Source organism: Scylla paramamosain, unplaced genomic scaffold (assembly GCF_035594125.1).
Source record: "Scylla paramamosain isolate STU-SP2022 unplaced genomic scaffold, ASM3559412v1 Contig44, whole genome shotgun sequence".
In the NCBI taxonomy this organism is placed as follows: domain Eukaryota; kingdom Metazoa; phylum Arthropoda; class Malacostraca; order Decapoda; family Portunidae; genus Scylla; species Scylla paramamosain.
In genome coordinates this window covers 38,022-52,500 of record NW_026973709.1, presented here as the reverse complement: position 1 = coordinate 52,500, position 14,479 = coordinate 38,022, and the positions used below count along the sequence as shown (strand labels likewise).

Genomic DNA, 14,479 nt, shown 5'->3' with positions numbered 1-14,479 from the left:
GCCAGATGGTGGAAAACTCACTCAAGAGCGTGGGCACGAGAGCACATCAAATCATCGCGCACATAAATGCAGCATCCAGCTTTGGATAAAAAATGAGGATAAAGAAAGTAGGAGGGAACAGAAAAGGGGCTACTGTCAGTTGCCTCAGACACCTGAGTTTCAGTGAGGAAAAAAAGATGAGGTTTAGAAGAGGAGAGGTGGTGTTCTACAGATTGAAAACTAGATCTTAGACCACGAATGTTGCACAAGTTAATGAAGAAAAAGATGAGGGGGATGTCAAGACACTTAGGGTTCTTGTCAGAAGAGCACTCTGACATGGGGACATTTGTGGTCCCCTCCCCAGATGGGGACTCTGAGGCTGGTGTAGGAGTCACCATGAATTTTGAAATTATGAGTGAAAGGCGTGTGTGTGTGCATGTGTGTGTGTGTGTGTGTGTGTGTGTGTGTGTGTGTGTGTGTGTGTGTGTGTGTGTGTGTGTGTGTGTGTGTGTGTGTGTGTGTGTGTGTGTGTGCGCGTGTGTTATTAGGTGCTTGTAGTTTTGTGTGGAGGAAGAGAGTTGTCTTTAGAGGGCAGGCTGTGACTGCCCCCTTGTGTTGTGAGACACAAAGGGAAACGTTCAGTGAGGTCACAGCTGGGTTTAATGATAAGTTCACAGCACCCCCTGAACAGTGCTTTAGACCTCACTGGGAGTAATTATCATTTTGGCAGGTGCCTACTGCCTCCTCCAGTAAGTATGGTACTCTATTTCCTGACATCAAAGGCACCCTCCCTCTCTCTCTATACCATACTGACAATTACACATAGGGTGGCCTGGACAAAGCCCCCCCCACACAAACATACACACACATACACACACACACACACACACACATACATACATACACGTACATCATTCAAACTTTTAGCAATAATAATAATAATAATAATAATAATAATAATAATAATAATAATAATAATAATAATAATAATAATAATAATAATAATAATCTATTTATCTACATATGTACCATGCCAGCAATCTCACACAGACTAACTCACACACACACACTAAATTACAGACCAAAACTATGTCAAAAGATAATAAAAACACAAATGGACCAATTTTTTGGAAGATAATTAAATTCTTACAAACTGTCAAATTGATTTTATAAAGGGGAGAAGTTGTCTCACTAATGTGTTGTGCTATTATTGAAGAGTGATTCATATAATACAGGAGAGAGAGAGAGAGAGAGAGAGAGAGAGAGAGAGAGAGAGAGAGAGAGAGAGAGAGAGAGAGAGAGAGAGAGAGAGAGAGAGAGAGAGAGAGAGAGAGAGAGAGAGAATGGTTGGGCAGACTGCATTTACCTCCACATTTAAGCAAGTTTTAAGCTATTTAATGGTCAAGCTTTGGTTGGCATTCCCTCCAGAGACTAAAGATGTACTGAGTGAAAACTTTGTCATTAGGTTTTCTTGGTGTGGTTTAAACAAAGGCAGGACTAATGCATGGGTAAATGAACCATTATTTATGTAGGATCCTGAGGTGCACCACGGCAACATTGAAGCCCCAACAGGCCGAGGTTTGTAGCTGATATCAGAGTCCTCAGTTGACTGTTTACAGGAAGAGTGTGGCAGCAACCTCAGACTGACAGACAGGTGAGATGCTGATGATCAAGTAAGTCAGCTGCCTCAATTTTAGCAATGCCTGCATGAGTGGAGCCTAACTGTGTATCTTTTCCATGCTAACAAGGCAAAATTACCACTTATGACCTGGAGTAACAAGGGGCTAGACTAATAAAGATGCTGGAGGTGACTCAGAATGTGAGCTAATGAGAGAGAGAGAGAGAGAGAGAGAGAGAGAGAGAGAGAGAGAGAGAGAGAGAGAGAGAGAGAGAGAGAGAGAGAGAGAGAGAGGAGAGAGAGAGAGAGAGAGAGAGAGAGATTTAATAAACATCTCAGATCTTTGGGTACCATAAACATACCCAGATCTTTGGGTAGGTCTCATTCCTACCCAAAGATCTGAGCTCTTTCCGTAGGTGGAAGAAAGAAAACACACACACACACACACACACACACACACACACACACACACACACAGTTCATAATATCCCTCCAGATCCACCCAACATTGCTGGATAAAAACATCCCTGACCAGGATTTCTACCTTCTCTTACAATTCCACGTTTGAAATGTTGGCACATGACGTGGCATTTGATACGAAGGTAGGCAAGAACTAACCTATCTAAAGCACTCCTATTACTGTAGTGCACATGACCTCTGAGTGCCTCCCAAGTTGTTCCATGACTGGCTAGCATTTTGAGCACAGGGAGGGAGACACAAGCAAGTCTTGTGTAGCCACAATATACTGTATATGGTGAGACACTATCATTTTTTCCCTAATTGTACTTTTAGTTTGCAGCTTTACAATAACATCTTCATTTAAATATATTCTGTCATCAGATCTTATAATTCAATACACTGTACTTATTAAAATAAATATTCGTTCAAAGAGGATGCTACGATTTATCTTCGACCCGCTCGGTCCGGCAATGATGGTGCTCTACGGATCGTCGCGCATCAAGACGCTCGGCGTTGTCGGAGTGACAGAGAAAGCAGAGTGAAAACAAAAGGCAACTGAATGTCAGCTTATGCACATGTCTGAATGGCTGGTTGAGTGCTACTGCTCTGCTGGTCAGACCCCACCACCTCTGCCTTGCCTTCCCTACCCAACAATATCCTTCCCAGCTGTAGCATTAACACCCACAGGCAAGACAACATAGGACTGCAGTGACTGCCTGCATTGTGGTTCATTTACCTACACTACAACATCAAAAGCTACACTCAAATGATCTTTTACATAGATTTATACTAACTCCTTCCCTACATGGTGGGTGCATCCTGATATTTAAAATGGACTGTGAAGCAGCACAGTTAAATCAGAATGTAGTTCAAACTTTTAAAATGTGTAAGTTGTTCTCAGACATCACCTTGCCTCTTCATTAAAGAAAGAAGAAAAAAAAGTATGGAGGAGGAAGACAAATTCATAATAAGTAGGTACAAGAATTAGCTTAACTAGCAAATATGAATTATTAGTTCAACCTCTAACAAACCTTTACAAAAACAGCACAACTCCAGTTCCCAGCCACAACTGGTTGGCTGACATAAGAAATTTATAACTTATTGTAAACATTTACAAGAAAGCAACAAAGCAAAGACACGTTTACTTGACGTTAGCCAAAAGCCGAATGTTGTCCAAACACGATTCACGTCATCACGTCAGCAAACGTCACCCTTCCATCCACCGCAAGAGAACAACAAGTTACGAGCGGCTCTGACAACAAGAGATGCAGCAAGTGCACGTGCACGTGTACTCGCAGAGTACATGTGTCACATTTTCAGTCCATACCAAAATTTGTAATTAATGTGTAACATTTGGAAGGCAACCGTGCAGAATGAATCGGACAGGTGCAACAAACGACAGCGTGGTGAAAGGGTGACCAGAGCCTTCCAGCAGCCTCCCTGAGCCTCACCTTGCAGTCTGCTGTGAGGCAAGAGAATGCCACACTGTCCTCCTCAAAGCGGATCATCGTGTGTTCACGTTCCGGGCCTGCCGGGAAGTAACATTTAAGTGCACGTCAGATTTGCAATGGGGGGCTCAAATTGACTTACTTATACTAATACTTCTATTGCTATTACGATTATCATTGTTTTATATTGCTTCTTGTCACATCCGTGCTCTTAATAACTTAATTTCATGCTTTCAGATTCTGCTTCCAGACCAATCTTCATTCTACTTTCCGGCAGATCTGTAGTGAAAATGTTCAAAATCTGATGAAAAAAAAAAAGTGAAGACAATTGTAAAAGCCTATAGATAAGCTAAATATTAATAGATTTTAAAAAAGGGGAGTAAATGCTTATGTGGTGAGGTGTGTGGTGAGGTGGAGTGTGTGGGTGGAGTTTGGTGTCCTCTTCACGGAATGAAGACAGGCAGCAACACACCTTCATTGTGTTGTGGTGCCACGTCTTGATGTGGTCACCACTGCCAGCTTCCATCCTCATTATCCTACTGAAGGCCACACCCAGCAACTCCTTACGCTGTAACAACGTGTAATGTAAATAATGAAGGCCACTTGCAACGAGGGAGCTACAGTGCTACCACAACACACTTGATGACAGGCAGAACAAGGAGAACAGGTGGACATCCTACATCTTTAGCTTAGAATACGGTTGCATCTCTCTCTCTCTCTCTCTCTCTCTCTCTCTCCTCTCTCTCTCTCTCTCTTCTCTTTCTCTTTCTCTTCTCTCTCTCTCTCTCTCTCCTCTCTCTCTCTCTCTCTCCTCTCTCTCTCTCTCTCTCTCTCTCTCTCTCTCTCTCCGCACCGGCACTGGCCTGAAGGGTACGCTGCACACCTTACACGAGGAAGAGACACAATTTCAGGTCTGCTTCTTTCATTAATCACACACACACAGACATAACTCTTTTTTTATTATTACTTTGCGAAAACTGAGAATATGTTTAATTAAACATATGGACTCCAAATTGCATCAATGTTTGTTTCTTAGGTCAACTTAAAAAAACTGATTGCAAATATAAAATTTTCTTTTTCAATTATCAAAAACAAACAGTCAAAGAGCACTGATAATTTAATAGTGCACTATGAGCTTAAAGTGATGCATAGATCACTAAGATTCATCCAAGCAATGGATTACAGGTTATATTACAACTGCAATGTGATGAGAATTATCTTTACACATCAAACTCTTTATGATTTTCACAAAAAAAATCAACCAAAGTGCAATGGAGGGATATGAATGATTTCAACACTTGATATCACATTACTCAGCGTGGTGTCCCTGAACCAGAACATTTCAAACAAAATGACATTTGTGCAAAATGACGACAATCATATCAACAGTAAATATGCATTTTCTTCACAGAAACAGTGCTTAATGTGCTACCGACAATTAAATACAGCGAACGCGGCGAGAGCGAGTGCCGTGCGGAAGGGCTTCGGAACACCAAGAATTAGTGAATGCACAACATCCTGCTTGTCGGGGTTTACGTGCCGAAAGGAGCACAAAGCATAAGGCGCGTCTTTCCGTGTCAAGATGAGTACAAACAATTACTGTTCAAGAATTTCAAATCGGAATAAGGTCATTTCAAATAAAAGGAATATATAAAACAATATATGAATACATCTTTTAAGTTGTATCATCTCAATACCTGGGTTAAACAGCAAGGAACACAAAGGAAGGTTGCTTTTCACATCAAGTGAAGTGAGTCTAAGTGAGCCTGAAAAGGCCAACACTCAAATCTACAATCACAGCTCTTGCCCAATGTTAAAGACAAGAAGAAAAAGAAGAAAAAGGAGAGAGAGAGAGAGAGGAGAGAGAGGAGAGAGAGAGAGAGAGAGAGAGAGAGAGAGAGAGAGAGAGAGAGAGAGAGAGAGAGGAGAGAGAGAGAGAGATCCTTCCCCTGGCCTTTCGAAGTGCTAAGGTCAAGCCACCTCTCACCCAAGAATCTTCACTTCCTCTTCCTCCTCTTTCTCCTCGACTCAAGATGGAGGGGGAGATGTACGGCCGCCGATTGACTAAGGCAAAGACCATACAGTGGCCATTGATATCACTAGTGTGTATGTGTGTGTGTGTGTGTGTGTGTGTGTGTGTGTGTGTGTGTGTGTGTGTGTGTGTGTGTGTGTGTGTGTGTGTGTGTGTGTGTGTGTGTGTGTGTGTGTTAAGGAATGGGACACCTGTACACACACACACACACACACACACACACACACACACACACACACACAACATGACTATCAACAGATCCTAAAAAAAAAAAAAAAAAAAAAAAAAACATACAAATGCCGAGCTTTTCAAAATTTGTTAACCCCCAAATATTATATGCAGATTTTCGGCGTTAAATCGTTAACCAATTGCGATATTTTATAGTGCAGCGAAGTTTCATCGGCCGGGGAGAGGGGTGGGAGAGGGGAGGCTGGGAGAGAGGATAAATCGGAAGGGCGAGAGGGGGAAAAATGAGAGAGGGGAGAGGGAAGGGCAAAGAGGAATGGTCTGCAGGTGGAGGGAGGGAGGGAGGGAGGGAGGGAGGGCGAGAAAAACAGTGTGTGGGCAGCGTATGAAAGGCGGAGAGAGAGAGAGAGAGAGAGAGAGAGAGAGAGAGAGAGAGAACAGAGAGAGAGAGAGAGAGGAGAGAGTGAGAGAGAGAGAGAGAGAGAGGATCGGGAGTACAAGAGAGGTATAGGGAGGGGTGGAGGGAGAGAATAGAGGCATGGAGGTGAGAAGGATATGGAGACTATGGGGGAGGGAGAGCAAGGAGAGGAGAGGAGAGTGGAGGTTGGGGAGGAGGGAGGCCTGGGAAAGATGAGAGGAGGTTGGGGGTTGTTGAGGAGGGAAGGGAGTGAGGAGCTGCCCGGACGACTGGTCAAAAATTATCACAACCAAAAAATTAGTAGATTGTGTAATGCTGTGTGTGTGCGTGCGTGCGTGCGTGCGTGCGTGCGTGCGTGCGTGCGCGCGCGCGCGCGCTCATACCAAATACAAACGAGATCACTCACCTGATGTGTTTTATCATCCGCCCCCATTCACCCGGTCACCCCACCCTGCCCTCCCTCCCCACATCCCGGCCCCACACATCCCGCCCACGCACCCCGCCTGACCCACCACACCACCAACACCACCACCACCAATACTGGTTACACATTGTCAAAATTATAGGCATTCACTAATACTCGTACTTGCATCTGACGGGCCGCTCACCTCATTCTCCTCATCACGTTCTCTTGTGTCGATGAGACCGCGCCTCAGCCTCAGGTCCAGCCGCGGGACAAGCGCTCCTCGCCTGGGAAGTTGTGCCACACGCCCATACGTCCACGGCACGCCACTGTGCTTACTGATTCCGGCCCTTTAATTCTGCCACCTGGTAACTGTCACTAGGGATGCTCTCGCTCCCTGATTGGTTCATGTATTCCCGTTTTTTTTTTTTTTTTAATTTGGGCAGCAAATTGGCTCTTACCAAAATCTATATTTAGTAATAAGACACTAGGTTATTCTGACCTTCATAACCTGATGTCTTTTATATAAAATTTTGACGGAAGGAATATAATTTATCTGCATCACATTTTAAAGAAAACGGAAACACTGAGGCCAATCAGGGAGCTCTAGCATCGGTCAGTGGCAGTGTTACCATGCTCGCGTGTCCTCAGCTGGCAAAACTGAGGAGCGTTCATATCGAAATTGAGTAGCGAAGCTTCATTTGCTCTGAATCGTGACTGTATGAATATGTATCTGAGATTTGTTGGTCGTAATAAGAAACGGGTGTTGAGAATGACAATGCAAAGATTTCATGGCCGCTGCAATTTGAAAAAGGGATACAGTCAGGTATACGGGATACAGTCAGGTGTGGGTTTGGTTGAAGTGGAGTGAAGGTGGGTGTTGCATTCATTGCCTCATTGCCTCACCGCCTCCCTGCCTTGCGTCCACTGCCACGGCCAAAAAAAAATATTGTTGCTCTGCTAGAATGATCGACAAGTGGCACCGGTAACTGTGTTAGAGGCCTCGCTGAGGGATTCCTCACTGACAGAGGCACGCCCCTGGCCTGACGGGTCACTGGCAGGGTAACAGCGTTGGTCTCTGCTCTGCCAAGGACATGGGGCAGTCTCATTCTCCCAGGGGGCGAGGGGCAACCCTGACTTGATTCCAGAGGCAGGTGTGGCCCTCTTGTTTCCCTTTTATCTCCTTGGCACTGAGGTCCGATGGTTATAAACGGTTTGGTATTTCAATTATCTTTAACAGTAACAGTGGAAGTCATTACTATTTTTAAAAGGTGTTTTCAAGATTCTAGTGATAATTTAACAAAGATCGTCATTGAGAGAGCCACCCATGAGAATCTGACTAATCATCTCTGTAGCCTTTGGAAAAATAACCCTTATGAGAAAACTCAGGGTTTAAAAATACGTGGCTATAACATCGAGATAAAGTGGCCTCCTTTGTTTTTCCTTCCCCTCCCATCCTTCCACCAAGTCTAAGGGAGGCTCAGCAAGGCATCCTCCTCCTCTCCTCCGTGGCTCTAAATTAATAGTGTTATTCCCACACACACACTCCCGCCTCCCCTCTTTACAGGCTGGTTGCAATTTACAGGCTTTTTGTAACATTCCTTCCCTGCCTCCAGAATGTAAGCAGACCTGCTCAATGGCTCTAATTTGCGTGCCCTTGCTGAGGTCACGACGGTGAGCAGGGAACGGCGTGTGTCTGTGTGTGTGCCCTGTATGTTGGCTGTCCTGTCATTTGTCAGATGTACCGCGCTCCGGGACAAGAGAAAACAAGGAAATGAGAAGACGGAAAGACGAGAAGACAAAGGAGAAGAGAAGACGAGGAGACGAGGAGATGGAGAGACGAGAAGACGAGAAGACGAGGAGACGAGAAGATGAGAAGACACAGGGTGAAAGAAAAAAGAAAAAACTGTGGTGTAATGTATGAGATCTGGAAGGTGTGTATGTGTGTGTGTGTAACGAGGACCACAGGAGTAGATGAGAAGCGGTTCATATGAGGGAATGTAGCATCGCTTCCTACATCGATCACACACACACACACACACACACACACTCACACACACACCATGGGGATCTGATGCTTGAATAGTCCTCGTGATCAAGGCTCGTGAGAAAGGTGTGTGTGTGTGAGTGTGTGTGGTGGTGGGTGGGTAGGGTGCGTAGGTGCGTGAAGGGAGTGCAGGAGGGTGGGACAGAGAGAGAGAGGGAGAGAGAGAGGCACCACCACGTTCGGCTCCTTCCGCTGCGGCCCGATCGAGTAATTAGCCAGCAGGGGGTTAATAACGACCGCTGAATAGGATGCGCCCTTCCTCACCCTGGGCCGGAATATTGGCTCCACCGCGCCCCTCGAGCTACGCCAGGCGGGGGAGGGCAGGAGGAGGGTGAGGGCGGCGCGGGAAGTGTCACCTCTTTGGAATTATTAGTAACTGTCTTGTTCTCGTATTTACTTGGATCTAATTGTTTATCTGTGTCTGTATTCGTATATTTGGATCAGCTTCTTTGTTTCTATTCGTCTGTTTGTTTGTTTTTTTATCTCCTATTGATCTATCTGTGATTTTCATAATTGTATTTATTCTGCTGTTTCGAGCTACATGTCTGTCTATTCGTCCTGTGTTGCAGTTCATATATCTGTATGCATCTCTGTATTTCAGTCTAACCTGTTTATTCATCTACCTATCTATCTATCTATCTATTTATCTATCTATCTACATATGAAATCATCTTATCTTTCTTCTTTCGTCTCAAAACACACACACACACACACATCACACACCTGCAGCAGGGAGGGAAGGAGAGAGGGGGACAGGGAGGTGGCGCCCGCTACCTGGGCCCATAAATCACCTTATTTTATTCGCTGTGTCAACTCGCCTCTCCTCGTTTATAATATACTTTTACTTCAAATGCAAAAATATGTGATAACCACAGCGCGCCAACACACACACGCACACACACACACACACACACACACACACACACACACACACACACACGGGCGGCAATAATATGACCTGCTCCATTACATTCTTCCTTCCTCCACTGAAGACATTCTCGTGAAATCAAAAGTCACAGCAGCAAAAATGCCTAAATATATGTCCAGAGGAGAGAGAGAGAGAGAGAGAGAAGAGAGAGAGAGAGAAGAGAGAGAGACGGAGAGAGAGAGGAGAGAGAGAGAGAAGAGAGCGGGAGGGTGAGGAAGGGGAAAGAAACTAAGAGAAACTAATAACTAGAAGATCGAGTTCCTTTTTTTAAATAATATACAAATTTATGGATGGGAATGATAGATGGATATAGGTAAGCATGTTTGGGACAGGGACTACAACGTGTAGGCCTAATGGCTTCTTGCAGTTTCCTTCATTTTCTTATGTCCTTATGAAACCTACACATAACGCAGCCGTGGTGGGCGTCAGGAGGCCTCGTCACTATACATAAGCTGCTTCGCTAATTAACCACTGTAAGCTCGAAAGTCGCACAGCACACTGGTTCCACTAATAGCGTAATGCACAATAATGATAGGAGGGAATGGAGAGATGCTTTAAATCGTCACAATCAGGCGAGGAGCTGCAAGGGAAAGGAGTCTGATGTGTCGAGAGTAGCATCTTATTTCAGTGTAGCATTTCACCACCAGATGAAAGAGACCTTAACCCATTCGTTGCTGGACACAGTGCTATCCTACAATGCTACAATGCTCACCTACAGCTTTTTTACGCACTTGATTCTCGTACTACCTTCTTTTAAATATTTATTTACCCATAGAAAGAACAAAATTTATTTTCTCCTTTTTATTTTCAGTGTCTTTGCAAACATATCTTTTACAGTCCCCTGAAGGGTTAAGGACAACCAAAGCAGTGAAAATGTTGTAAGATATTCTATATACTTACTCAACCACGGGAGGAGGAATAGAAGCGGAAAACAAGAATGAACGAGAGGTTGTTGCAAGTGTACACTGCAGAAGGAAATAGAAGGGAAAAGAACAAAGAGAGAGAGAGAGACGAGAGAGAGAGAGAGAGAGAGAGAGAGAGAGAGAGAGAGAGAGAGAGAGAGAGAGAAAGAGAGAGAGAGAGAGAGAGAGAGAGGAAGGGGAAGGGGGGAAGGGTGGAGCATGGCAGGAGGAGTAGGAAGAGAGAGAGAGAGAGAGACGTGAGATAGGCCGGGAGGAGAAGATACACTTACAACAGATAGAGAACAGATGAAGGAAATAACGAGAAGAAATTAACGAGGGAGAGAAGAGGAGGATGGACGAGGGTGGGAGGGGCGTGAGGCAGGGCGGGAAGAGATGGAAGTAATGCAGAGAGGAATGAGGAAGCTCAGGGAAGGGTGGTAATGGCCTCGAGAGATCAGCTACAATGGTTCCTTTCCCTGACCTGAGGGAGAGAGCGGCCCGCGGCACTCAGGCATTGCAGGTTACGTGGGCGTGGAGGCAATCTAGGCATACCTGGAGCTAATCTCTTGATGGAGGCGCTGAAGGAGTTTCCTATATTGATGTTGATAAACTAAGCATTTATTTCTACAAGGAGGCAGGTATATATGTAAATTATTGTTTTTTGTATTACGAAACAGCTGTGTGAAAAGAATTAAGTCGAAAATTTGCGGATACCAGGAGCTAATCTCTTGACGGAGGCGCTGAAGGAGTTCCTTATGTTGTTGATAAATATGGTACCGCTAAATTAACCATTGTTTTCGAGAAGGCAGGTTTAGATGTAAATTACTGTAAATTATTCTTTCTTTCTGTCCATCTTTCTCCCACAATGGCATACTCTGTTCCACTCTGTTTCAATCTGTTCCACCCTGTCCCACTCTGCTCCTCTCTGTCCTTCTCTGCTCCACTCCACTCTGTCCCCTCATCAAAACAAGCCTCACACCCCCCAGTTCATCACCTAAATAACCCACATATTTCGGGCTTCCCTTAATGAGCGCCCGCCGCGTGCACTATCCCTTGTGGCAGAGAAGCGACGGCTGGCGACAGGACATCTGCACTGCACCTCCTGACGAAGAGACAGAAGGCATGATAGCACGAGTGAGAGGGAAGGAAGCGTGAGGACAGGCGAAGCAGCAGGGAATACTCTAACAACATGCCAGCTAAGGTACTTTTTCCTTTTAACACCGGGTGCGTTGCAAAGGACTGAAGGAGCGCTAATAAGATGAAGGATGCTTGTGAAGTGTGTAGTCAGTGCAAAGTGGTAGAGGACAGAGAGAGAGAGAGAGAGAGAGAGAGAGAGAGAGAGAGAGAGAGAGAGAGAGAGAGAGAGAGAGAGAGAGAGAGAGAGAGAGACAAAGGGACGACAGTGACAAAGACCAGTAGACACATCCACCCACCCACACCCACCCACCCACACACACACACACACACACACACACACACCACACCACACCACACACACACACACACAAACACACACACACACAAACACACACACACACACAGACGGACTGAAAGACAGACAGACAGACACAGAGGAGGCTGCCACTTAGTCCGCAGCCGTATCCCTGCCCCGCCTTTGTCACCCTCTCCATGATTGCTCTTAAAATTTAAACTCCTTATTGTTACACATTCTTCTCCCGAGGAGGTGTTGTGAATAGCCATTGTTTCCAGGCACAAGGGGATGCTTTTATCACATTCCACACCGGGGTAGCGCGTGGCCCGGGCCTCCTCCCGGCCCTTAGGCCCTGTTTATACGAGGCGTTTCCAACGCGCGTTAGCAAACGCGGCGTTAGCAAAGTCAATGGTAGTCTATATATACCGGTCACACGTGACGCGGCGTTTTGCCTGACGCCGCGTTAACGTCTGGGTCCCTTGCTAACGCGCGTTTGGCGAGCGGCTCGAGATACATTGAAGCATATTGGAACGGTTACACACAGCGGTAAACGCCGCGTTTTGAAAGCAGCGCGCTCTCTTATTGGCTGGGCTGCTACCAATGAGGAAAGAGAATGTGCGTTACTATGGCAACCCCTGGGTTACTCCACGTGGAGGAATTTTTTTATCACGTGACACGCACACAGCTCTTCTAAAATAGTTGAAAAACTTGTCTTCATGTTCTCTTAAACTCGGGTACAAGGTTGTATACATGCCATGGGTAAGTCTGTCTTGTAAAATTGGATGAACCCAGTATCTTCTTTCTCGCCGCTTGCGCCGCTTCAAACGGCGATGCAAGATCCAAGCACATGCTACTCTTCTAGATCCATCCTGGTTGAAACTGTCTGTTGCTCTCTGCATTCAGTGCATTGTTTGGCACACACATATGCACGCACAACCACAAGCGTCCGCGTTAACGCCGCGTTTGAAAGCGCCTCGTGTGAGCGGTAGTTTCTAACGCCGCGTTTGCTAACGCGCGTTGGAAAGCGCCTCGTGTAAACAGGGCCTTACTGATACGCATTTACTGTACATGGGTCTTAGCCCAGTGTCACGAAATAGTTTGAGCTCTCCTTCTTGTTAATCCATCGCTAGAATCATAAAAAGCTTACTTAAAAACTCTCATTACGGCTAATTGCAAAGGCCACAAGCATTGTTATGGTTCTCACTAGTCTTTCCCCTATCAATGATGCAGTATCCTTGTTAATCTGCCACTAGAATCATAAAAGCTGCCTTGAAAACTCCCGTTACGACTGATTTCAAAGGCTATAATCGTAATTGGGTTCTCATGGGTCTCTTTTTGATCAATGAAAACAGCAATAACGCTGGTAATTTTTTAAGAAGCTATTACCGAATGGCCGAAGAACACTCACATGCTTCCTATCAATCTAATCTCCGACGGCGACTGCATCGGGAGCTCTGGAAGGCGGCATGAGCCTTTACAAAGGTGTCACTTGAAAAATCTGCCTGCGCCATTGCGGGAGGGAACCGATTAACTAAGACGCCACAAATTCAACCCTTTGACTACCATGGGCATTCTTCACTAACCTCTAAAACTGTGTAAAAATAGTTTGCGTGAAGGAAGTTAATCTTAGCTTTTTTCAGACTACAAAAATATTTAAGAGAGCTTAGTACGTAAATAAGTTTCTAAAGATCTGTTCGCGAAAGGATAGTTTTACCACGACTGCTTTCCGTCACTTCAGGCTAAGAACGTTAAAAAAAGTGCACGGGTGATGTGGTGCAGAGGACGAAAGCTAAATATAGAAAGCAATACACACATACCCGCCCCCCCCGAGTCAGGCGGATCAGGGTAGGCGTAAGGGTGTGTGGGCGGGTCCCTCGGGTCACTTGGGCGGCGGTGGCATGAATACACGATACACTCGATAATTATTCATGTAGCGGGCACGGTAGATCACTGAGTCCTGTATTCCCACACCGTTTCGCCGCCTCATAGCGACTACTGGTAACTTCAAAGCGATAGAAAAGATACTGCGGTTTTCAATGGTGTTTTTATGATTCTACTTATAGTTTAGCAAGAATTTCGTATGATTAATAGGAAAAACATCCATGAAGACCTAAACAATAATAATAATAACTACTACTACTACTACTACTACTACGTACTACTACGTACTACTACTACTACTACTACTACTACTGTCATCACATAAGCCACCACTGTAAGAATCACTTCACGAGGAAATCAAGACCCGAACAAAAGATCTGTATGAAATAGAAATGTTTCATAGAGGGACTGCCACGTGTAGGCCTGATGGCTTCTTGCAGCTTCCCTTATTTTCTTATGCTCTTATGTTCTTATCTATCAGCTGAGGTCCCGGTGCTCCAGTCAAGGGCAAAGTGTTATCTACGGAGTTCGCAGAGGAAAAAATAGTTCAGTGTATGGGAAAAAAAAAAATCATTTCTATTCACCAGTCTTATAATGATGTTCAGTGACTAGAAAAAAAGGCCGTTTCCCATCCTCCTCCTCCTCCTCCTCCTCCTCCTCCTCCTCCTCCTCCTCCTCCTCCTCCTCTTCCTACTCGTCATGCTTCTCCCACTCATCCTTTTCCTTCACTCGCTACTCCTTCCTTT

The 14,479-nt window shown here is 45.2% G+C and overlaps 1 long non-coding RNA gene across 7 annotated transcripts in view; it reads right to left on the bottom strand.

Annotated features, from left to right (window-relative positions):
* Window positions 1-6,893, bottom strand: part of LOC135098098 (uncharacterized) — a 15,400-nt gene extending 8,507 nt beyond the window's left edge. For 2 of the 7 annotated variants that reach the window (XR_010266556.1, XR_010266559.1), the window contains exon 1: window positions 6,749-6,763. This is a non-coding gene — a long non-coding RNA (uncharacterized LOC135098098). Of the gene's footprint in view, window positions 1-3,507; window positions 3,585-3,976; window positions 4,073-6,748 lie in introns of all 7 variants that reach the window. The other 5 variants (XR_010266553.1, XR_010266554.1, XR_010266555.1 and 2 more) reach the window with 5 other exon arrangements.
* Window positions 6,894-14,479: the final 7,586 nt, after the last annotated feature.